Source organism: Notechis scutatus, chromosome 4 (assembly GCF_049901735.1).
Source record: "Notechis scutatus isolate UNSWTSFEM ecotype Mainland chromosome 4, rNotScu1.2, whole genome shotgun sequence".
In the NCBI taxonomy this organism is placed as follows: Eukaryota; Metazoa; Chordata; class Lepidosauria; order Squamata; family Elapidae; genus Notechis; species Notechis scutatus.
Window position 1 is genome coordinate 26,691,008 of NC_142012.1, and position 24,622 is coordinate 26,715,629.

At 40.9% G+C, this 24,622-nt stretch overlaps 1 protein-coding gene across 2 annotated transcripts in view; it reads left to right on the forward strand.

The window, feature by feature from the left end:
* Nucleotides 1-271: 271 nt before the first annotated feature.
* The window catches only part of UGT8 (UDP glycosyltransferase 8), a 71,615-nt gene continuing 47,264 nt past the window's right edge, over nt 272-24,622 (forward strand). The window contains exon 1 of one of the 2 annotated variants that reach the window (XM_026668634.2): nt 272-881. The gene's annotated coding sequence lies outside the window, so the exon portion shown is untranslated. Of the gene's footprint in view, nt 882-1,123; nt 1,207-24,622 lie in introns of those variants that run through there. The other variant, XM_087962996.1, reaches the window with a different exon arrangement.

Here is a 24,622-nt window from a genome sequence, read left to right on the forward strand (position 1 = left end):
GACCAATCTGGCACCCTCTTCCCCCTTCTTTTGTTTTTCAAGGTACTACTGTAAATCTCCCCTCCGTTGTCATGGTGTTGGGAGTCCTGGACGCCATCCAGGACACCCCCGCCCATTGGCAGCCACGTGCCGTTTTCGCGTTGACCCTTTTTTTGTTTTTTTGTTTCCTTTCTGAAGGCTGCTTGTGTCACAGTCGCAACTCGCCTCTCAGATAACCCCTCCCTCCCCCTCTGCTGAGAGAGCCTCTAAGTGGCCAAACGGCTTGGAGGGAGGGAGACTCAGTCCCGCCTGCCGGGAGGTGGAGATGGGGATTGCCCCATGGAATGATCTAGGCAGCCTGTCCAGCGCTTGTGGTCAGAAGGCGTCCGGGGGCTTCTGGGAGCGGCTTTCGGCCCGGGAGGTGGAAGGAAATGGATTTCACCGCCGCCTGATCTTCTCATCTCTCTCTCTCTCTGGGGACTTTGGGCTGGACTGTTGCAGCGCGCGAGACTGAGGAGAACATCTTCAAAACTCAATGTCATAGCGGTCCACGGACAGAGCCGATGCCAAGAAGCCGATTCTGAAGTCAGTGGACGACGGCAGGGAAAGAGAAGAAGTCCCGAGAAGTTGAAAGAGCCCCGGGCTGCAGAAACCCTCGTTTTGCCTGAAGCCTGAGGCAATTGCGAAATCTCGCAGCAGGTGCAGCGGCTAAGATAAGTCCTTACCTCCACGCGCCGCTGCCTCAGCCGCAGCGGACTCGAAAGATAAACGAGAACGCGCGCCGCTTAAAGAAAGCCAGAAAATCCCCCTATCGCCGCGGGAACAGAAGAAAATAATAATAATAATACTTCTAGCTGCAGAAAAGCACGCTCCAACGCTCGGGAAGCAGATTTGGACCCTAGGTAAGTCAGCGCAGCCTAATGCAGAGTCTGGAGAGAAATCGTACCTTTTGCTCTGATGAGAGCGCGCGCGAAAAAGAGAGGAGAGGGTTGCTGAAGGTGAACTTGGCGCCGAAAGCTATGTGGGCGGGGGTGGGGCAAGTGAAAAAGTTGGAAAAGATGTGCGCGAGAGGTGCAAAAACAACAAAAAAGGAATTGGGTGTGTGTGTGGGGGGGGGGGGAACCGGAGTTACGCGCGCGCCGGGGCGAGAAGGGACGGCTAGAGAAGGCAGCTTGCCAGAAACTTGACTTCGTGGGTCGCTTGAACCCAACGGAGGTTGGGGTGGAGGTGGGAATTGGCTGAAAGGTGTGGGGAGTGACGAGGCGGGGGATGTATGCTCGGGAGAAGAGCGAAGGATGCCGGAGTCTCTGAGGTGGGTGGGTGAGAGAGAGAGAGAGAGTGATATGGAGGGGCGCGTATCCTCGGCGCGGGTTGCGCGAGCGCATCTCCGCTCTCGTTTCCTCAATCGCAGCTGGCAAGTCACTTGGACCAGACGGCCTCGCTCGCCGCAGCCTTTTCCCGGCCTCGGGCGTTGGATGGTAGAGCTAGAAGTGCTCTGAATTGTGCTTTGGGAGCGGCCTTTTCTTCCTCTGTCCCGGAGCTGCGTCCCCAAATTACCTGCCTTTGCCGAGTCCATGCGCTCTTGCTGCCTGTAGGGGCCACTCTCGTTTTCTTCGCAGGTAGAAGGCTGCAGCCGAGCGCGGAGGGGACTGAGGGCCGAGACCTCCGGGGATGAGGGGCTTCTTGTCAGGAAAAACTGTAGGGCGAATGGGAATGTGGAGCTGGAGGATGGAGAAATCCTGTTTTGGGTTTGGGTGCTGAGGCGAAACTTAGCTTCTTTGGCGGTGTGGGGGGTGGATGAGGATGCAAGGTTATTCAGGGTAAAGAGTATAATAACAGGTCGGGCCCTTCCCTGATCTAAACGGGGCTTCAGGAAGAGGATACAGTATTTGCCTTGGCGCCAAAGCGCAAGTTCCTGGTTGTTTCAGGAAGAAATGAAACCCCATCTTTGAACTTCCAGGAGATAGGATCTGAAAATAGGCGATTCCTGATAAGCCTGGCCATGCTAAACCAAAGTCGCTAAAGGAGGAAGAAGGAAAATAAAAAAAAGTTACTTGGCTGTGTAACAATGGGTCAGATGAGGAATGGAAAGAAAAATAGTTTTAGGCCGGGAGCACCCAAAATTTGCTTTTTAAAGCCAGGCAAAAAGTTAAACCTGAAAATCTTGTGTGGAATTTACAAGCCTTGAAAGATCATTGAAAGGTAGTGGTTTTTCCCTCTGGAACAGCACAAAAGGGAGCCGAGAATATGAAATATATATTACAGCCAGAAGATTAAATATAATTAAAGTGAAGAATGGGGGCTATATTTGGTGCTTATTAATGCAGGAATTGGTTCTGGTCCTTGGACAAAATGATAATGGAAGGACATATATTTGTACACTTACTGAAATGGATCAGGCAGTATTAAGGCCTTGTGACTTTTGGAAGATGAAATGTCAGGTGCAGTTTGACTTTGCTGACATTCTTCTGTGCTACTGCAGTAATCACCTCCTTCTATCTGTTTCTTCTTATTGCTACTGAATCTTAGCATCATTTGTGCTTCTCAGAATACTTGTCATGTAAGGTATTTATTATTTTCCTAATAGATTTTCAGGCTAAGATTACCAATGATAACTCTTTTTATCACAATTATAAACTAATTGTGTGGAGAAAGAGATTAGTGACAGTTATGATTCTAACATTAAAAGTGAAATGCCAACACCGAGTACATGCTAATTGCTAAATAATAAAATATTTTTGTGCCACAAAGTTGTCCTTTCAAATTGAGTTAAACAGGATGGAATGATTCATGAGCCCATGTGAAATATTGAGAACATGATATGGAGATGTTCATAAAGGCCAGCCACAGAAAAAGTTACCAATTCACAAAATAATATTTTACCAGAAAGACAACAAATATCGTTAGTCCCCCCGGCACTTTTCAACAACAACAAAAAACTACTGCAGTTATTTAACATTATTGTTTTCTAGGAATATCTGGTTTATTTTATTTATTAAATTTATTAAACTGTTCATCTCTCAGTCAGGTGTTCTATGGCACTTTTGTCTTATGTCATCACATTATTCACTTTGCTTTGAAATATGCACATCAAATTCTGTTCTGCAACAGTGCCTAGAAATAAATAGATCCTCACTATGACTAGTATTGCCAATTGAACATTAGTATACATTCAGGCTAATACATTCATTTGGCAATACTAGTCACAGTGTTGAAATTGTTTTGTATGTGAATTATGTTTATTTCCAAAGGATGAAAGTATAGTTTTCTTCACTTTCCATTTTCATAAATGGTTTAGACTAAGAAAAAACTGCATGCTGTACTTAATATAGTACATACAGTCTCTTTGCTCATAATTCTGAAATACTAAAATATTATAGAACTTGGTTGACTGAAGCAAGGAATTGTGGAGAAAGAGAGGAACATGGTGTATGTAAGTTGCCATAACAAATAGGATTAAAGCTAGTTGTGCAGTGGAAAAGGAACACAGTGCACTATCATGGTCTTGTTGAGCTAAGAAAAATGTCACAGGACACCCTTAAGTAGAGGGGAAATAGTTGCCCCTACCTGGGATCCTGTAGCCAGATTTTGGGCACCTGGCTTCAAGCTGGTGCTGGTTAATACTGATTTGGTAGTAGACAAGTGGGCAATTTGGATTATATCACTGAGACCCAGTTGAGAGAAAACAGTGAGGTCTTCTTAGGAATCTATCCAGCCAGATGTCAGGCCTGTAGTAACTTCATTGCCAAGGCTGGGATAGTGTTGATCTACTGTGATGTGTTATCTGCAGCAAGGATTGCTATTCCAAATGTGAATGGATGTGAATGTCTATGTGTTCAGTTAGATAGTAGGATAAGCTAGGAATACTTTTGGTATACCACTTGCTGTGCACTTCCTTAGGATCCCTTCCTAAGTAACTAGACCTGGTTGCTAGACTGGAGATAGAGATTTCCCCCTTGCCATGTGTTGGTACAGGGGAACTTTAGTCTCCAGGTGGAAGGGGCTGAGTCTTGCAGCTAGGAATTTCATTGGCCTCCATGACAACCAAGAGCCGATCCTAGGTTCTATTGACTCTGATGCATGTGGACATCACGTGTTAAACTTAGATTTTGCATTTGAGTAATTGTGTAATCTGGTTATGGATGTTACTATTATCTGCCCTTTGTCATGGACAGATTACTTATTGATCCAGATGCCACCTATTTCTTCTGGAGGACCTGACCCATTTAGATTCCCTTTTCCTGCTGGTCAAACCCCTTGTTTACTGAGAACTTCATGAGATGAGTTAGCAAAAACAATGTCCAGTGCATTGGTAGAATATAAGGTAGACTAAATTTTACTGAACATGGGTTTGAGCATAGTCTATGGCAGACGTGTCAATCACACAGCCCACAGGCCAGATCCGGCCACAATAGGCCCAGAGTTGTCCCGTGGGTCTTCCTGGAGTCAGCGAGGAATCAGCCCGTGCTGCCCTGGCCTACCCTGGCTATGCCCACTCAGTCAGCTGCAATGACCAGGCCCCTCAAAGGCAAACAAAATCATGATATGGCCCACAATGGGATCGAGTTTGACACTCCTGCTCTATAGCATACCTGTTTCTACTTTCTTACTGCTTTGGCCTATTATCAATTGGTAGCCTTTTGTGGGTGGTTAATTCCCTTTTGGAAAGGAGCTGCCATCTGTCCTCTGTAACTAGTTTGCTCAATATTTTGCTTTAATTTTGATTGTATTTGAGTTCTATTGAGGCATATTCTGTCTTTAACTTTCTGGCTGAATATAAAGACAGTTAGATAAACTCTACAAAGGCTTCCATACAAAGTTTCTTTATTGGATTGTAATAGGCATCCTCAAGGTATAACTCACAGTTATGTTGAGATTCATCTAATGTCCAATCTTTGCATAATTGTCTTCATAGTGTGAAAATATGGTTATCTTCATCCCATAATGATACAGCAAAGGATCCAGCATGCTGCTGGGTCCAGGCAAGGAAAGAACAAAGGCTTCCCCCAACCCAACTAGAGGTCAATTCAGTGACCAATCAGGATTACAGATGTGACCACATGACATGAACTACATTTCCCATGAGGCATTAACTACATTTCCCATGAGGCATTCCCTTAGGGGGACAGCTCCCAATTCCCAATTAACTGTATACTGTCTGACCAGCACAAGGCATTTTGCCAGATTACCTGCATTCCCTTTTGGCCTGTTTTCTCTGAGAAGGTAAATAGGATGCTCTCTAAAATGTCCTTGGATCCTTGTTCCTCTTGGCTTCTTCAGAAAGCTAGGGATTGGAGGTGAGCAGGTTTCTCCCTGGATCTTGGAGGTTGTGAAAGCCTCGATGCAGGATGAGTTGATGCCTGCATTCCTTAAGGAGGTGTTGGGTTACCCCCTCTTTAATGGGCCCTGTGTAGATTTGGATATATTAGATAAGTGTCTGATACTTTCCTTTCTCTTCTTAGCAAAGATTATTGAAATAGTGGTTTGCTTTTATCTCAACCCTCATCTGTCAGGATTCAGGACTAGGTATGGGACAAAGGTGGTATCAGTTGATTGATGATGTATGTCACGATCATTACAGAACTAATGTGCCTGTCCTGGTCTCTTTGGATCTATCAGTACATCAAACATGGAATTTTTCTGCATTGGCTGAGGATTTGGAAACTTGTTTTATAGTGGTTCTGCTCCTTCCTCAGAGGTGGTGATTTGGTGTAGGGTTTGGCCCCATGGTTGCTTTAACTATTGGATGCCAGCAGGATCTGTCCCACATTCCGCCCAGTTATTGAACATTCACATGAAGACACTATGGGCAGGAGCTCATCTGGCAATATGACTGGGTTGTATGTTGGAAATGTTATTAAAGACTTTTTCCAATGGCTGAAGACTATGAGGGTCTGGATGGGAGAGAACAGCTTAAATTGTACCCCGGCAAGGTGGAGCAATTTATTTTGTACATGAATTCCTTTATGATCTCTGTTTTATCTTGGATGGGATTGTACTGCCACAAAAGTATAACTGTGATGTAGGGATTTTCTTGGACTCCAGATTTCATCATCAGTTGGAAGCCATGGCTGGGAGTGAATTTTGCCCAGTTTTGGCTGGTATGGCAAGATCTGACTACTTACGCCGTGTCTGTCTAACTGGAGTTCTGGATCATACATGTATGAGCCTTCCTTTAAAGGCTACCTTGAAGTTTTAATTGGTGAAAAATGTTTACTGTGGGCATGTATTATGCCTGTCTTGTGGCCTCTGTACTGACTTTCTATCAGCATCTAGATGCAATTTAGTTTCTGCAATTGCCCTATCAGTCATCAAGCTCTGTTATTCTGGCCCTGTTGCAGCTTCTGGATTATCCTCAAAGACTGCCCCATGTAGAGTATGTTACTGTAATCCAGTTGATTGATGATCAGAGAAGAAGTGATCATTGCCAATGGAACCTGGTGCAGGTAGAGCCATCAATAATAGACATGCCATTTGAAGTTGGCAAGTGCCCTGTGATTAGTTTTGTCTCTACCTGCTGCTATAATACAGCAATGCAAAGTGCTAGTTTTAACTTGATGGCTGGGGGCTGGGTTATTTGTAGAATGATATTTTCCCATGGAATTGTCTTACCACTTTGATCATGCAAGTTAGTTAACTTTCATCTTGGGGAGATTAGGCTAAAGCCCAGAAGCATGGTTTTCTTTTATTTTCTTGTTTCCTTTTTATATGTTTTATCCCATATTTTAATTATTATTTTATGACAAATAACTCAAGGTGGTAATCATACCTAATAGTCCTTCTTCCTCCTATTTTCTTCACAACAACAAGCCTGTGAGGTGAGTTGGGCTGAAAATGAGTGACTGGACAAAGTTGTGGAGCCAGGTTTCATGCCTAAAACAGAACTACATCTTACGTCTCCTGGTTTGTAGCTTAGTGCTTTACCCACTACACTAAACTGGATTTCCTATGAAAGGGCATTCTGGAATTTAAGCAGCTCAAGCATTAATACTATCTGTTTCCTGGAGGGGGGGATTGAAAATAGATTTTCTGAAGGCTTTTAAGTGTTCTTTGTAAGCCTGTTTATAAGGCATTTGATTTTGGTATTATTGTGTTTATTTAGTACTGAGTGCCATCAAGAGTATTTTTATGATTCTGGTAAGTTGTTTTTATGATTCTGGTGGCTTATAAATCTGAAAAATAAACTGCTCTCCAGACCCAGTTAAAAAAGAATTGGTATATAGTATCTTGGAAGAGATTTTTGAGATATGCATTTGAAGTCACAGCTAAATACACTTGAGGGTGCATTTTGTACTTCTTGGTGGTTAATACAATTTAAAATCATTTGGTAGTAAGGTTATCTATACCAGCGGTTGCCAACCGGTGGGCCGCGGCCCACTGGTGGGCCATGAGAAAATTTTGGTGGGCTGCAGAGAAATCTCACCCCAGAGCACCCCTCAAAGCAATTAATCCAAGTTGTGCGGAAACACAAGGCTGAACAGCCCACATAGCCCACGGGAACCCTCCCCGCCCACCCACTCCTTACCTGGCAAACTTGCCTGCTAAACTGCTATTTTTCCTTTTTCCGACCATCATCTGTTCTGCTGTGCCGGGAGATTTAGATTAGCTAGGAAGCAGGAAATGGTTGGATTTCTTGCTTTCTAGCTAGTCTTTAGATCTTCAGCTCTGCTTTTAAGCACAGCTGAACCTCCCTTAGGACTGAAGGTACTATTATTCAGTGCAGACTCGCAGCAAGCAAATTTGAGAGACTGAGCTAGCTGATGTCAAATAGATAGATCACTGAATGATTCTGTGAGCAACTCAATATGCCTGCCTGCTTTGCCTGATTTTGGGTAAAAGTTGCTCTTTTTTTATAAAAAAATTCAATATTTATATAAAATTTATAATATTTACATACAAGCCATGCCCAGCCAGTCACATGACCACCAAGCCACACACACAAATTAGGCCATGCCCACAGAACCAGTTAGTGGTCCCTGGGATTTAAAATTATGAGTTTGGTGGTACCTAAGGTCCAAAAGGTTGGCGACCCCTGATCTATACATCATTTACCTTACATTTTCTACTACATTGAATGTACAATATTTAATGCTTTGCCATTTAGATCTAAAAAAAACCTGAAAATGTATATTGAACCAAAATGTATATATTCAAAATGTATATTGAAGTCAGATTTTTTTAATCTCACATCCCCAAAATCTTTTTGATATGTAGTTTACCTTCTTTCTATTTTTTTGCGATAGATTTTATTCATGTTAATTTTTGGAAGAGAGTTTAGGATCCCAGGCATTTTTAGTAATTACCGTATTTATCGCGTATAACACGCACAGGCGTATAACACGCATCTTCATTTTAAGAGGGAAATTTCACCCCCACTCCCACCGGCGCGCTTCAATCCACAGTGTCCCATTCTGCCTGCCTGCCTGCCTGCCTTAGTTTCTGGTTGTTTGGGAGCAGCTTCGGCTGAGAATAATAACTATTCGCCTCTTTTACTCAGCCGAAGCTGTTCCGATTCAACCATTAACGGAAGGCAGGCAGGGGTGGGGGTGGGGAGAAACGGGCGCTTCAGGGAAGCTGCGGCGACAGGAAAAGCCCCCGCTTCTTTGAAGCAGTTTCTTCCTGTGCTGGTGGAGAGCGAGAGAGCGACTGAGAGAGCTGACCAGAGAGAAGGACAGGCTTCGGTTGCTTCCTCCCTCCCCTTCTTTCATTTGTGTCCTTGATCCCCGATCCCAGCAGCATTCACCGAAGGCTTCTTAACATTATATCGGGCGTATAACACGCATACATCATTTGCCCCCTATTTTCAGGGGGAAAAAGTGCGTGTTATACGCGATAAACACGTATAGCTTCAGTTGTATAAATCGTTTCCTTTCCATTTTCATGAATAGTTTTGTTCAACTTGCAGGCAGAGACTAAACATTTGTCTCGCATTGTGGAGGCTTCTGACACTGTAAGGAAAAAAGAAAGCCTTCTCTTTCAAAGGGCAGAATGTACGTCTTGTTCTATTCCTTTACCGTCTCTCAAATAAATTAGTACATCATTACATATTTGTAAAGAGGTATACTGTGATCCTGCTTTGAATAATATGACGTGTTGTTGTCATCTAAGGCAGTGATCCCCAACCTTTTTATGCCGCCGTACTGCACGCATCAGCTGGCGCGCGCGCCGGTGCCCGGCATCGACACTGGCGCCGCCATCTTTTTGATGAAAAAGTGCTTCCGGTGACCTCACCGGAAGCACTTTTTCATCAAAAAGATGAGCAGCGCGCCAGCGCCTCGTGAGCTTTTTCGGGTAGAAATGGCTTTCTACCCGGAAAGCTCACGGAAGCATGGAGTGCCGCCATCTTTTTGATGAAAAAGTGCTCCGGTGAGCTTTCTACCCGAAAAGCTCACCGAAGCACTTTTTATCAAAAAGATGGCGGCGCCAGCAACCAGCGGCCCAGTAAGACTTGTTCCGTGGACGTGTACCGGTCGCGGACCGGCGGTTGGGGACCCCTGATCTAAGGTACCTCTCTCTTCCATATCTTTATGAAATTTAATCTTTACCTTGGCTATGTAATTCACACAAAAAATAGGACTATATATGGCATAGAATTGGCAAAAGCCCAAAGAAAAAAACGATAGGAAAGGTGATACTGAAATAGGAAAATAAAGCCAGGTTATTTCCAGGATGGAAAAGACTGAATAAAATGAAAACAAAATAGTGAATAGCAGTAAAGAGGATATCTGGGAAAAGAATCATTTTCTGTCTAGGGGATTTCACATTGCACTGGTTGTACCCCTGGAGCTTGAATATTTCCAAAAAGCTGTCATTAAAGAGATTTGGATATATATAAAGATATAACTCCTCCTTGGTCTTAAGGGCAACTATGTCTTGTTATATTTAATAATTATTATTAACATAATCATAACATGTTCATGATTCTCTGATTTGTTGCATTCAAATAAGCAAAAACGTACCTTCAATGCCTTGTTGAAAATTATATCCATTCTTAAATTCCACTATTCTTAAATAGCACTTCTTTACTCAGAGTAAAGTCTAGCAATTCTTGCATGCATAACAAAATGGAGCAAAAATTGAATCCGAACTAGCCAATTTGTCCTAGTGGTTAAGGCACCAGATTAGAAACCGGAAGGCTGTGAGTTCTAGTCCTGCCTTAGCCATGAAAGTCTGCTGGGTGACTTTGGGCCAGTCACTCTCTCAATCCAACTCACATCGCAATGTTGTTGATGTGAGGACAACAGAAGAAGGGGGAAATACTACATACGTTCCCCTTGTTCATAATAATAATGCAAGTGGGATATAAATAAATAATAAATGTAGGGAGCATAAAATATGGAGATGGGAAGATGGTTTGAATGTGGTTGCTTCTGTAGTCTGTACAAAGGAATTGACAAAAATTTGATCAGATAACCAGAAATCTGAAAACAACAGTAGTACAAATGGTGTCTCTAATCACTGAGCACCACATTTTGTCTCTTAACCAAAACTTTGATATATTCAGAAGCAAAAGTGTCAGAATGTTTATTAATCAGATATACTGGTATAATCTATGTAAAACAGAAATAATTGATTTATTTTATTTTTTTAAAAGTCTTTACGATATTTAGTTTGATAGATTTATCTTTTAAAATTTCTTTTTAAAAATTGCCTTGAAAATTTGCCTCATTTGTTATTTTATGGAAAATTCACTAGCAGCTTAAAAACCTGCAATGGAATTTCACCAACACAAACAATTTTTATTTTTTCCAAAGCCCTCCAGATCTTTAAAGCTGTTCTCATTCAAATTTATGCCCTTTAAACAAAAATTGTTAGTTGGAAAAGGTCCTACCAAACTTTTTTTAAAATTCTTTGGCTGTTATAGACTAACACAGCAGTCTTACTACTTTGTCTAAGAAACAATACGTTTCTTTATCAGCATTTGGTTTGGAAAGAAATAGCATAATCACTTGTATCTTTTACAATCAAATCGACGCCCCATTGTTGTCTCTGCCCTTACATACTAATGGAATGATTTAAAAAATTGCAAAATCTCTTTGTCCCAGAGACAAGAGTAAGGCAAATAAATGCCTGTTTCTGCATTAATGAGTCATAGGTTGCTAATTAGGACAGAGGACAAGACTGATTTTGAATAAGGTCACAGTTTCAGTGTTTGACATCTCCAATTGAAAAGATCTCATGTATCAGGACTAGAAAGACCTCTGCTGGAGACCTTGGATAATGATCACCAGTCCAACACATATGATATGCCCGTGATGGCGAACCTATGGCACACGTACCGGAAGTGGCACGCAGAGCCACTTCTGCTGGTACGTGAGAGATCGCCTGGAAGAGCCCCACTGCACATGTGCGCCGCCCCACCAACCAGCTGATTGTTTGGTATCTGCCGCGCATGCATGGGGGAGACGTGCACATGGGAGATGCGTGCACACCTCCAGAGGCTTGCACTGTGTGGGGGTCGCATGTGCATGCACAGAGGAGCACAGTGTACAGGCTTAGGGGAAGGGGCAAGTCATGTGCACATTGCATCATGGATGCAGATACGCGAGTGCGTGCATACTTTTGGCACGCAGCATGGAAAATGTCTGGAATACTCTACCTGACTCTATGGTTTCTTCCCCAAACCCCAAAAACTTTAACCTTAGACTGTCTACTATTGACTTCACCCCTTTCCTAAGAGGTCTGTAGAGGGCGTGCATAAGCGCACCAATGTGCCTACTGTCCCTGTCCTATTGTTTCTTTTATTTTTCTTATATGTACCCATTTCATGTATTCATAACTATCTATACTTGTACCTATTATCTTTTAAACGATTGACAAATCAAATAAAATAAAAAAATAAAAAAAATATTACAATATGCCTTCAGTTTGATGAAACTGAACATAACTAACTCTTCACTTAGTCAATATCCATCAAAGAACCTACTGCATTTAGTGAAATTGCATAATTTTGATCAAATATTGATTTTTTTCATCTATGTTTCCTATAAAAAGCTAAAACCAAAATTTATTCTATAACTATAGCATCTAGATCTCTTATCTCTCATGTTGCAGTTTTCCCAGGATATCAAGGAAACATAATGAGATGATAGTAATTGCCACCTATAAGCTGGGAATCTGACAGCAATCTTTCTTGTATTATTTTTCTTCTTGGCAGCTTTTTTCTTTTTATATTCAGCTGTTATATTCTTGTGAGAAGATTTATTTCATTTGATTTGTTGTGCCAAGATATTTTAAATCCTTACACCCATAATTCATTGCTGGTAGGCATGCTGGTAGGAGTTTTAGTAGGAGTTTTAGTAGTTAAAATGCAAAACATCTGGGTAACCCTAAAGTTGTCTACCACTGCAATACACAATTTCTGGATTAGCTAATTTTATTATCCATCTATCTCTTTCAGAGATCACATTGCCTATGCCATCTTCAACTCATTTAAAAGTAATTGTCTCCAATTTATAATAACCAAAGTGATAAAATAAAACATATATTATAGCATAAACTAGCAAAGGACAAACTTATAGAAAAACATAAGTACATAAATTGTGTACATGTTAAATGCAATTGTGCCTAATTTCTCATAAAATACTATTCAAGGAATGTGTTTACTATTTCATTCATAAATGTTGCAATAAGTAGTCAAGATTTAATTTTTATAGGTGACAGCAATAGTGACTCCCAAAGTGAGAATGTTTACTGATACTGGGTTATCAATACTTTAATATATTACTTATATTTAAGAGAAACTGCATAGCTAGGAAAAGAGACAGTCAGAAACTGATGCTTTAGGTGCATTTTCACATATCCCAAAGCATTGTTTAGAGTTTGAAATAAAATGCTGCTATGCAGTCCTAATTATAAATAATAACTAGTAAATTATAATTAGTAAATGTAACATGTATTGATTTACAGGAAATTGCCAATACGCCAATTTGATGTTATTTCCATTTGTAATTTGAAATAAAGAAATAATAGAATTATGATAATTATTTACATGAAAAACAAGCTTGGAAAAATGTCGTTTTATGCATTGAATGGCATACATGCCCAATAGCAACATATTTTGTTCTAGAGGTTAAGGGACCAGCTAGTAACCAGGAGACCTTGAGTTCAAGTCCTGCCTTAGTCATGAAACCAGTGACTTTGCACCAGACACACCCAATCACACTCACAGGGTGGTGGTTGTGGGGAAAATAGGAGGAAGAAGGTGTGTTTGCCACCTTAAATTATTTGTAAAAATGAAGGCGGGATATAAATAAATAGTGGAAGCCTTTCTTTGCATGCTTAAGCAGATTTAATAAAAGAAGCAAGTTTAAGTGAGTCAATAAAAGTGAGATGGTGGTTGTGGGGAAAATAGGAGGAAGAAGGTGTGCTTACCACCTTACATTATTTGTAAAAAATGAGGGTGGGATATAAATAAATAGTGGAAGCCTTTCTTTGCATGCTTAAGCAGGTTTAATAAAAGAAGCAAGTTTAAGTGAGTCAATAAAAGTGAGGTGAGACAAATTTAAAAACATTTTAGAAAATGTATTATATGCCTAACTGGCATTTTGTAATTAGAATTGTATTAGAATTATAAATTGTTTCATTTTGAAAATTGGGTGGGTAATTTCTTACATTTCTTTTGAAATATTAGCAACTGAAAACAAAACACAAGAATTTTTAGTAGAACTTTCAAACTACGTAGTTCTAAAGTGAAGTAATTCTGGCCATTGCAAGAAAGTCTCCAAAGGTTCATTTGTGTCTTATTAATACTTGCTGTCAATACATTTTGTTACTTTTCCGCTTAGCAAATTTCTTTGTATATTCCTTTTTTCTTCGCAAATTTCTTTGTACCTTCCTCTTTTTTTCATCATATTTCATCTGTTTTTTATGATGTTAATTCCTTGTGAAGCAAATGAAAACTATTTTTACTCTACCTGTATAATTATTTTTTATTTATATAGTTATATCAGGCTATGACAAATTAGTTGGTAAGACTAGAAAAATATGGGAAACATTAATAACAGCATGAAAAAGACCACTATAATAAAAACAAATGAGAAAAACAGCATAGAAAGAGCTTGGATATCTGCTAAAGACATGAAACAATTTTAAATAGAAGACACAGAGAGACATAACATTACGGGAAGTGAATGGTATCTTTATTCTCTTAATAAATGTGAAGCCCATGATTCAGAGAGAATTTTTGTCTCCTAAGTGGTTGCAGTTAGAGGTTGGAGAGGGAGAGATTCAAATTTCTTATCTTGATCCTTTTTTAAAAAATAAATGCTTATTAGAAATTTTAAATACAAAAACTAACAATAACTAATATTTAGAATGAAAAAGGAGGAAAAAGAGCACAAAGACAAAAGTGCAGAAATCAAAGAAAAGGAAAAAAAGGATTATTAAAAAGTTCCAATTCTCTTTCATAACAGCTGTAAATATAAGTTAACCTTTTACTCTATGGTTAAGCATTGTTTATATTTTCTGAATAATCTATTTTATTCTAATCTTCAAAACCAAGTATTGTGACTTCATTTTTTTCTGTTTCCCATAAAACGTCTCGTAAGGGCTTTCCAATCACCATTAAACTTAGACAGTGTCCTATTTCTAATTATAAATTCCCTACATTGATCCTGACCTGCAGTTAGTGCCCCAAAATTATGGCACAATCATTTCAATTTATAACCATAGTACTAGACTAAAAGTAAAACAGATGAGTTCAATGTCTCTTTGATCAGTACATAGTAAGAAAAAAAAACTTTAAAGGACAAAGTATTTGGATGCCAATGTGATAAGCGTTACAAAGCTTTTGAAGACTAAACAGGAATACATAAATTATCAGGAAATACCTCATATGAGCTTTGCTCATTTATAGACATGGTATCAAGTTTGCCTGTGTTTAAGCTACTAATAGAAGCAGCAATTCGTATATTTAACCAAATAATTATGCTGCTGTTTAATGTAAATGAGATAAATCAGAATAGATGGCACAAACAAGTCAATATCCATTCTTTTACTCAACTACTATGATTAAAAGTATAGTATTACAATGTTCTGAAAGAAACTTAATGATTACCTAGTTAATTTAGGTACAAGATAATTATTCTGACTTAATATCACTGTCACTAATGATTGAATGAGTTAAAAGTTTCTTGAAAAAAGTTCAGTTTGTCCCTTTGATCGATGCTGTACCTAATGAAGTACAGTCTGCCTTATCTAAACATTTAAGTGGATGTAACATCAGGCATGTTAGATTGAATTAAAACAATTATGTGCAAAAGACAACATCATCATGATTTATAGATAAAAGCAACCAAAGGACTAATAATGCCCCAAGATGCTTTCCTAAATTATCTTCTGAATTGCAAGAACATTCCTTGACAAAATTGATGAAAACCAGTTGTTCTTTCTAATAGAGAAAAAAACAAATGTAGATTTAGAAATAATTGATTGATACTCGGAAATTATTAAGTTATATAAACTATGGAATGCCCTAAAATCAGATCAAGATTAATTTGCATGTTTTCTGAGCAATAGTCATAGACCACTGCATTAATATTAGAGTTTGTAGATCAAAAATAAATTTTGCCTCCCAATATTTCTAAGTATGAGAAAATAATATATAAATTATAACAAGTGATTCTTATTCAGTGTTATTAACTATGTAGTGTTTTTAAAATTGATAATAATTCCCCATGTGAGATTATATTTTTAATTCTATGACATTTTTGGCATCAGTATATTTTTCCCCAAAGTTGATCTTAGAAGATCTTATGCAGCACTGGGGAAATTCAGATTGAAATCCACCTCAGGCACAGAAGCTCATTGGTAACTTTGTGTCTGTGATTATAAGCCCAGTTATATCCCAGAGCTGCTGGAAAAAAATGGAAGAGAAAATTATTGCATGCAATCTGAAGCTGCAAAGGAAAATAAATATAAGGGATAAAGGTTATAAAACAAATATTAAAAGGAAATAAAAATTAAGTGTATTGACTGACTGACTGACTGACTGATTGATTATGTGGACTATCAAGATTGATTCTTAGTAACCACACAGATTTGTCCCCAACCTAGTCCTTTAAGTGGTTCCAACAATGCACCTGTCACTGTTTTAACTGACCAATCTGTTTTGTGGCTGATCGCTCTCTTCTCTTTCATTCTACCTGTTCCAACATTATAAACTTCTCCAGACAGTTAGATCTTTGCATAATCTGTCCCAAGTGTGATAATTTGAACCTGAATATTTGCCTTATGTGAGAACTTTGGGTTGAATTATTCAGAGATCCATTTGTTTTCTTGGCTCTCCATGTTATTACCAGGAGTCAACACCAAAGTGTCAGCATTCTTTTTATCATGCTTCTTCAAAGTCCAGTTTTTGCTTCTATAAACTATCACCAAAAAAAACATTGCCTGTGTTATTCTGGTCTCTGTAGATAAAGACAATATCTGAATATCTTTTTCAAGGCCTTCAAGGCTGCTCTACTAAGTATTAGTTTGCAGAATATTTCACTGTTTCACCATGTTCCTTGCAGACTGTGGCTTTCTAATTTGTGTATAGATTTCAGATGAAAACGAGATGTTGTAGGAATCCCATCTTTCTTAACACATTCTATGACTTAATTTGACGGAACAAAATAATGTATCAGAATAATGCCCATGTTCCTGAGCTTTTTCTAGAGTCAGCTTGAACATTTGGCATCTTCCTTTCATGTAGAACTCTAATTTGTACACTGATCTCTTCCAATCTATTGAATATTGTGTCATATATAATATAAGTTTTGTCAGCATAGTTTGGTTAGAACCTTTATAGATTCTTTATCTGCCATTAGTCTTATTTCTGGCTAATTCCATCAATTCCTGTAGCTTTTCGACTTGATAACGACTGGAATGTCCATTTCATTTCATCTCATAGTACTGCAGGTTCTTGTAAGTAGGAAATATCCCATAAGGCAGGGGTCCCCAACCACCGGGCCGTGGACCGGTACCGGGCCGTGGAGCACTCTGTACCGGGCCGCAAAGAAAATAAAATTTTAAAAAATGGCGGCTTTCTTCGCCTTCGGTGAATGCTGCTGGGATCAGGGATCAAGGACACAAATGAAAGAAGGGGAGGGAGGAAGCAACCAAAGCCTGTCCTGCTCTCCGGCTCAGCGGCTTCGGTTTCCTCCCACCTCGTTCCTCTCTCTGTCACTCTCTCGCTCCTCCACCAGCCCAGGAAGAAACTGCTTCAAAGAAGCCAGGGGGGTGGCTTTTCCTGTCGCCGCAGCTCCTCCGAAGCGCCCGTTCACCCCCACCCCGCCCACCTGCCCGCGGTTCAATCCAGTGCTCCGTTCTGCCTGCCTGCCTGCCTTCGTTTCTGGTTGATTCGGAGCAGCTTTGGCTGAGAATAATAACTATTCGCCTCTTTTTATCAGCCGAAGCTGCTCCGAAACAACCAGAAACGCAGGCAGGCAGGCAGAACGGACCACTGGATTGAACTGCGGGCGGGCGGCGGGGTGGGGTGAACGGGCGCTCGGAGGAGGTGCAGCAACAGGAAAAGCTACCCCACCCCGGCTTCTTTGAAGCAGTTTCTTCCTGGGCTGGATGTTAGAGGTCCATCGTAGCTCTGAATGATCCCTAAACAAGGACTACAGGAGCTTCCTAGGGAAAACACACTGACTAAATGCTCCTCATTCAATTCCTGTTTTCACCAAACAGAGATAAGAGAAACATCTGCATGAAATTTTGTAGCTACACAGCTGGGCAAGACCTAGAACTAGAGAGACTGCAGTCAGGTGTCTTTAATGCTAGTTGTAGGGTAAACATAAAGTTTTGGGAATGGAAAATAGAATCTCCCCCCCTCCCCCTGCCGGTCCTTGAAAAAGTGTTTCTGCTTGAAACTGGTCCCTGGTACAAAAAAGGTTGGGGACCACTGCCATAAGGTATCAAAGCTGTTGACATCGCTATTCTACAGAAATAATGAAATTATCCCTTTGACCTTATCATTAAAGTAATTTGCCTCTAGCATCTCCTTATGTTGCTGCTGTCCAGTATAGCTGCTTTCTTTCTTTAGTTGGGCACCTGGGTACCTGAATTGATATTGATGTTTTGGGCTGTAATATATTTGTGGCATTTATTCCTGGTATTATTGGCTTATCCTTCCCAGGAACTCTCACTCTTCCCCGGCAGGATTTTTTTTGGGGGGGGGGGCAGAAAGGAAGAGAGTGAGAGAAGTGTTATATAAAATTAACAAATATAAAAAGAAAATATAGATTAAGTAATTACAAAATAATCATAATTAATCTCTTCTGCACATTAATATTATAATTACAAATATTTGCAGGTCTCTTGGGATAGGATCCAGATCTTTAAAATTCCACAGTAGTTCTAGGAAATTAGTGACAGATGCTGCGTTTTATTTTTCCCTTGCAACTCTGGCACCTCCAGCTATATGAAGCATATATAGTAAAAATTAATGAGCTACTTGCTCACTGAAAAATGGTAATCACCTTTAAAATGTGGCATGTTTATATAGTAAGTGATTTCTGCCAATTCCTCTCCTGTCACTGTTTTGATTGCTGGGAAGACTTATTATATTAGAATTTATCAGAATGGATAATTAGTTATATGGTTAGCATTTGAAATATTTTTAGCATGTCATTTCATAGCCTAACCTGAAGATTACAGACACACACAAACACACACAATGTTCAGATCAGTAGAGAAATAATTATTCCAGGGTGCTAAGTCACATTCTAAACAAATATTGCAACAGAACAAGACAATAGTAACTGGGTTGAAAGACTTTTTAAATATAATTTTGATTAAAGATTTTCACATAAGATTACCATGAAATTATTTAGAATGAATTTTAAGAAAGAAAGAGAAATGAAACTTAAAAAAAATAGAAACAACCATGCATGTAGAAAAAAAGAGAAGAAAGTGATTTCTGATCTTCTTTACAGCCGTTAGAAATTCATTATTTCTCCTCACTCTTTAAAGTTATAATTTGGTTCAAAATAAAGATAATGTAGATCAATATACTTGTCAACCCCCTTAGAGACATTGCGTGTGAGTAAAGCCATGCAATCCCTAAACTAGAATCGGTGAGGTTGATTCAAGCACTTAGGCTTGTTCGATGAGCCCTGCTGGTTGGTTTGTGTATTTCAAATAGATTCTTCCTCTTGCAATAGATAATGAACAGATAATACACAAATCAAGCAACTGGGCTCACTTAACAACAAGTCTAAATGCTTGAATTAACCTCACTGATTCTCCACTGAGCCAAAGGGAGAATCCAGGCTGGGTTGTCTCAAGCCTCATAGCTCTGCAGATCGAGTTGAAATCTGAGGACACGCCCCACCCTATTTCAGGAGGCTCTCCTTTAGATGGGGAGGCTGGAGCAAGCTTTCCCCATCAAAATAAGCCCTTCTTCCAGAGATGATCTTCTCAGGCTGACAGACCAGCTTTTGCTGCCAGAGGCTGTCAAAGGGCAAGAGGTCTTTCTGGGGCTCTGGTAGACCTTTTAGACGCAACAAGTGACGCCAAAGTCATCTTTCCCATAGGGGGCTGTCTGGGTCTCTTCTGGCAGAAGTGGGAAGAGACCATGACAGACGCTTGGATCCTGGCAACCTTATGATCAGGGCTCTCCCGGGAGTTTCTTTCTTCCTGCCCAGAAGCCTTTGTATGCTGCCCCGTCTCCAGGGACCCAACAAAGAGGGCTGTCATGGAATCGGCAATCCAGCATTTGCTGGATTGGAACCGGAGGAGACGGGGATTTTATTCAATTTTGTTTGTTATCCCAAAGGCCTCGGGAGACGGGGTGCGGGATGGCGAGCAATCCTCAACTTGAAAGCACTCAACAGGCATCTGATATACCGAAGATTCAAGATGCACTCCCTTCACTCAATCCTCAAGGAAATTTGAAAGGGAGACTTTTTGGGTTTGGTAGAACTGCTGGAAGCCTACTTCCATGTGCCCATCCATCCAGACCACTGCTAGTTCCTAAGATTTTGCTATGGCAGCTGCCACTTTCAATACAGAGCTATTCCGTTCAGCCTGGCATCAGCCCCATGGACATTTACCAAGCTCCTTGTGGCCGTAGCGGCATACCTCAGGCCCATACCCATAAGGATCCAGTGTTATCTGGACAATATCCTGATAAAATCCTCTTCCTGACCCCAGGCAGAGGAGGATCTGACAACAACAATCAGGGTTCTCGATAAAACTGGACAAATGCCATCTAGTCCTGTCGACTCGTCTCTTGCATTTGGGGGAAATCATAGACACTTTGGCGGGGCAGGTCTTCCTCTCCCAGGAGCATCGGGACAGCATAAAGGCCATGACAACACAGATCCTGTCTTCCAGAGAGGTTCCTATCATCTTGCTGTCTCAACTTGTGGGCAAGATGATCTCGTGTATCAGAATTGTTTCCTGGGCCCGCTTCCATGCCCCCTATCAGAGGGCAGGCAGGGGAAACTCAGTGATGAGGGTTTGAATGCCTGTGGCGGTACTTCGCTCATTCCATTGGTGGCAGTCCCAGGCCATGGATCAGGGGTGTTTGTACAGGGAGCCCCAGAGAATTTCCATCACCACCAACGCCAGTCTGTACAGTTGGGGGGCTCACCTAGGAACCCAGGTTACCCAGGGGTGGTGGTTACAGGAGGAGCTCTCCCACAACATAAGCTGGCTAGAGCTCAGGGCGGCCTGCTTAGCTCTCAAGGTTCTAAGGCAGGAGGTGACAGGCAGGCATATCCTTCTCCTCACAGACAATGTTGCCACCAAGGCCCACATAAATTGCCGGGGAGGCAGTTGCTCCTGATCCCTGATACAGGAGATGACTCAATTGTGCCGGTGGGTAAAGAGACACCTGTTATCCATATAAGCAGAACACATCTCAGGGGTTTCCAACATGCAGGCAGATTGGTTGAGCAGAGCCACGGACGACCAGTCAGAGTGGCGACTGCATCCCAGTCTGTTCCTGGAGATGTTGGAACAGTTCGGCCGACCGATTTTGGACCTCTTTGCCTCTCCAGAGAACTCACCAGTCCAGAGGTTTTTTGCAAGGTTTCCAGCACCGGGGGCAGAAGAGGTCAATGCTCTCTGGTGCAGGTGGCCACGGGGGCTATTGTATGCTTCCCCCCTTCCCCTAATCCCAGAGACAATCAGAAAGGTACTGTTGGAGAGGGCGGAGGTTTTGTTGGTAGCCCCTTACTGGCCCAGGCGACCGTGGTTCACCAATCTGGTAGGCCTACCAGTCGCCAGAACTTGGAGAATTCCCCCGAAAAGAATCTCCCTCAGCCAGGGTCCAATCAAGCATCCAGAGCCAGAATGGTTCCAGTTGACCACCTGGCACTTGAGCGGAGGCTCCTGAAACAGGAGAACTTTTCCAGAAAGGTCATCCAGACAATCTAGGTGGCCAGATGACCTTCCATGACCAGAATATAAGATGCCATGTGGAAGATTTTCTGCGGTTGGTGTGCCAGACACTGATTGGAGCCCACTTCGGTGCCTGTGGCAGATGTGTTGGAGTTTCTGCAAGATGGTTTGGACAGAGGTCTCTCCCCCAATACCTTAAAGAGACAGGTGGCCGCTTTGGCCTCGGTGCTTTCATTTGAGGACTCAAATACTTGCCCAACACTTCAGGGTAAGAGCCTTCTTCCGGGGAGCCACGAATTTGAAGCCACTGGTGATTCATCATGACCCCACATGGGACTTGCCGAAGGTTTTGCAGGCACTGACTTCTTCTCCATTTGAACCTTTGTGTGAAGCCAGCCTGCGTCTGTTCATGTGCAAGGTTTCATTCCTAGTGGCCATTACATCGGCCAGGCATTTCTCAGAGTTGGCAGCTTTATCTGTTAGAAAGGACCTTTGTATGCAGACAGGTTGGTTCTGCGGTTGGACCCTACCTTTCTGCCCAAGGTGAACTCCTTATTCCATCGTTCACAGGAGTTGATTTTGCCTGACTTTTGTCCAGAGCCTAAACATGCTCTGGGGAGGAAATGACACACCTTGGACATCAGGAGGGCCCTCTGCATCTACATCAAGCGAACCTCTTCCTTCAGGAAGACTGAGTCCCTCTTTGTCTCCTTTCAGCCGTCAATTTTGGGCCACAGGGTGACACCTTCCACCGTGGGTCACTGTCTCAGAGCCTGTATTGCTAAAGCCTATGAGTTGCAGGCTCTTCCTGTGCCCAGGAGAATCACCACACACTCTACCAGAAGTGCGGTGACTGCTGCGGCCTGGGCAATGCAGGCATCAGTTCTAGACATTTGTCGAGCTGCAACATGGTCGTCTGTGACCCCGTTTATCAGACATTATTGGATTGACTTTTTTGCCTTGTCGGAGGCAGCCTTTGGCAGGCGAGTCCTGCAGGGCATTCATGTAGAGGCGGGGACTTCAGACCAGACCAATTCCCTCCTGTAGGACAGCCAACAGCCAGCTTTGGTATGTCCCAGCCTGGATTCTCCCTTCGGCTCAGTAGAGAAGGGGCGTTAGTCCTACCTGATATGCCTCTTCTCAGGGAGTCGAAAAGAGAATTCAGTCCCACCCTGAAGTCTGTCTGGTCATAGTCAGGAGAGGAGTTTTCATGGAGAGGACTATCTTTTAGATGATGATGGACAGCGGAATTTGCTTTAACTTCATTCAGAACTGGGGACCGTTACCAGGGGGGCGTGTCCTCAGATTTCAACTCTGTCTGCAGATCTACAAGGCTTGAAACAGCCCAGCCTGGATTCTCCCTTCGACTCCCTGAGAAAAGGCATATCAGGTAGGACCGATGCCCCTTCTAGCCTAGGGATTGCATGGTTTTACTCATTTTAGTTTTTTAAAAAATAAAACGTTGAGGTGGTTTTGCTGTTTTCCAGTTTTAATTCACTGCCAGTCACCCAGAATCAGAAGAACAGGATGCCAGCCACATACATGGTTTAAATAAATAAATAAATAATCACACTTAGGAGATGTTCAGTCAAATTTATTTTGTTCAAAGTACAGAATGGGTGGATTAATTCTGACTTTGGTACTAGGAGTCACAACTCATCTTCCCAGTTTTGCTTTGAATCAAGCATTAATTACCCTAGTAGTAGTTCAAATGGACCCCACTGTCAAACTAATTTAAACCTTTATAGCGCATTGTTCACCTGTGAAAGTTTCCAGAAATACCCCATTTCCAAATATATTGGGGTTTTCTTTTTTGTAAATTATAGGAAATGTAAGAAAAAGAAACATCCTGCTAATTATGGTTTTCCTTTTATAGATTACACTTATACCTTCTTTGCGACATGTCCCAAGTGCCATTTGCATGAATTGTACATGTTCTTTGCTCTTAACAGTTATTGTATTTTTCACTCCATAAGATGCACTTTTCCCCCCCAAAAAAGTGGGTGGAAATGTCTGTGTGTCTTTGGTGAAAATGGCTTGAAAATGGCTTCTGTAAAGCCCTTGACTGTGTATGCATTTTGAGAAATGTGTTATATAACAAAGAATTTGAAAAGCATTGTAATACAGACTCTTTTACCTTAAATTAAAATTTGGGCCGTCTGTCCTCCTCGCCTCCAGAGGGAGACAAAACCTGTCTGGTTTTATGAACCCTTTTTTCTCCTTTCAATATGGCATCTTGGTGCTCCCTTCTAGATGAAGGTCTCATATTTAAGGCCTTCTAATAGGCCTTGATCTCTGCAGTAACAATATGCTTACTTATATCTTTGTTCTTCTCAAATCCTCAACACAAGTAGTTGATTAGGTTTTAGTTTCTCTCATAATTTTGCTTGAAGGTTGCTGACAGTGTCTAATTAGATGGTTCCACTGCCTGGTTCTTCCCTATACCAATTTCATTTCATATTAGGAAGTTCTTCCATTTTGTTATTGCTGCGTTATTAGTAGCACACTCCAGGCCTCAGCAGGTAAAAATACGGTTATGCTCTTATGTTTATGTGCCTTTTTTCTTCTGTTATAGTAATATTTTCTTTGCTTGCTCTTAACAAATGACAGTAATGAACTAAATAGACTCAGTTTATTTAGAACAAATGGCAATGTAACTCTATTTTGGATAGTGATGATTGTGATTAAGAGGAAGGTTTGATAGTGGCTGGCTGGCTCTGTAATTTTTTTGAAGTCATGTATAAAATACTGTTATGCTGAGTTCTAATATCACAGAATCATAGAGTTGGAAGAGCCCAGTTTGGCCCTCAAGTCAAGCCAGTTCAGAATTTATTTCTTATTTCCACTTTGCAAAAGCAATATTCTAAAAATATCTCCCTCCCCTCTGAAACAGATTAATGGATATATTGTGGAATAAGTTATAATAATGAACAGCTATTTCATGAAGGTGATAGATAGGAATATGTAATTTTGCTGTATAACTCTTTTTCTCTTCTTTGGAGAAATATGTAAAGATTTGTCTGTTGGTCTTATGAAACAGATTTTCCTAATTCAGCTTATTGTGGTTTTTTGCAGTTGATTTTTGCACTAAGCTATGTTTGCTTAACTACTCTTTATTGAATAAACTAAAGTTGGCTATTGTTTCTAATAATTAAATATATATTGCTTATATTTTATTTCATAATCCATGACTAGCAATATTTGCTCTACATAGAATGATATAAATTGAAAAAACACTTTAATCCTTAATTTATATTATCATACAACTTAATTTAAAAATGATTGTGAGCATTTATTAATATAATGA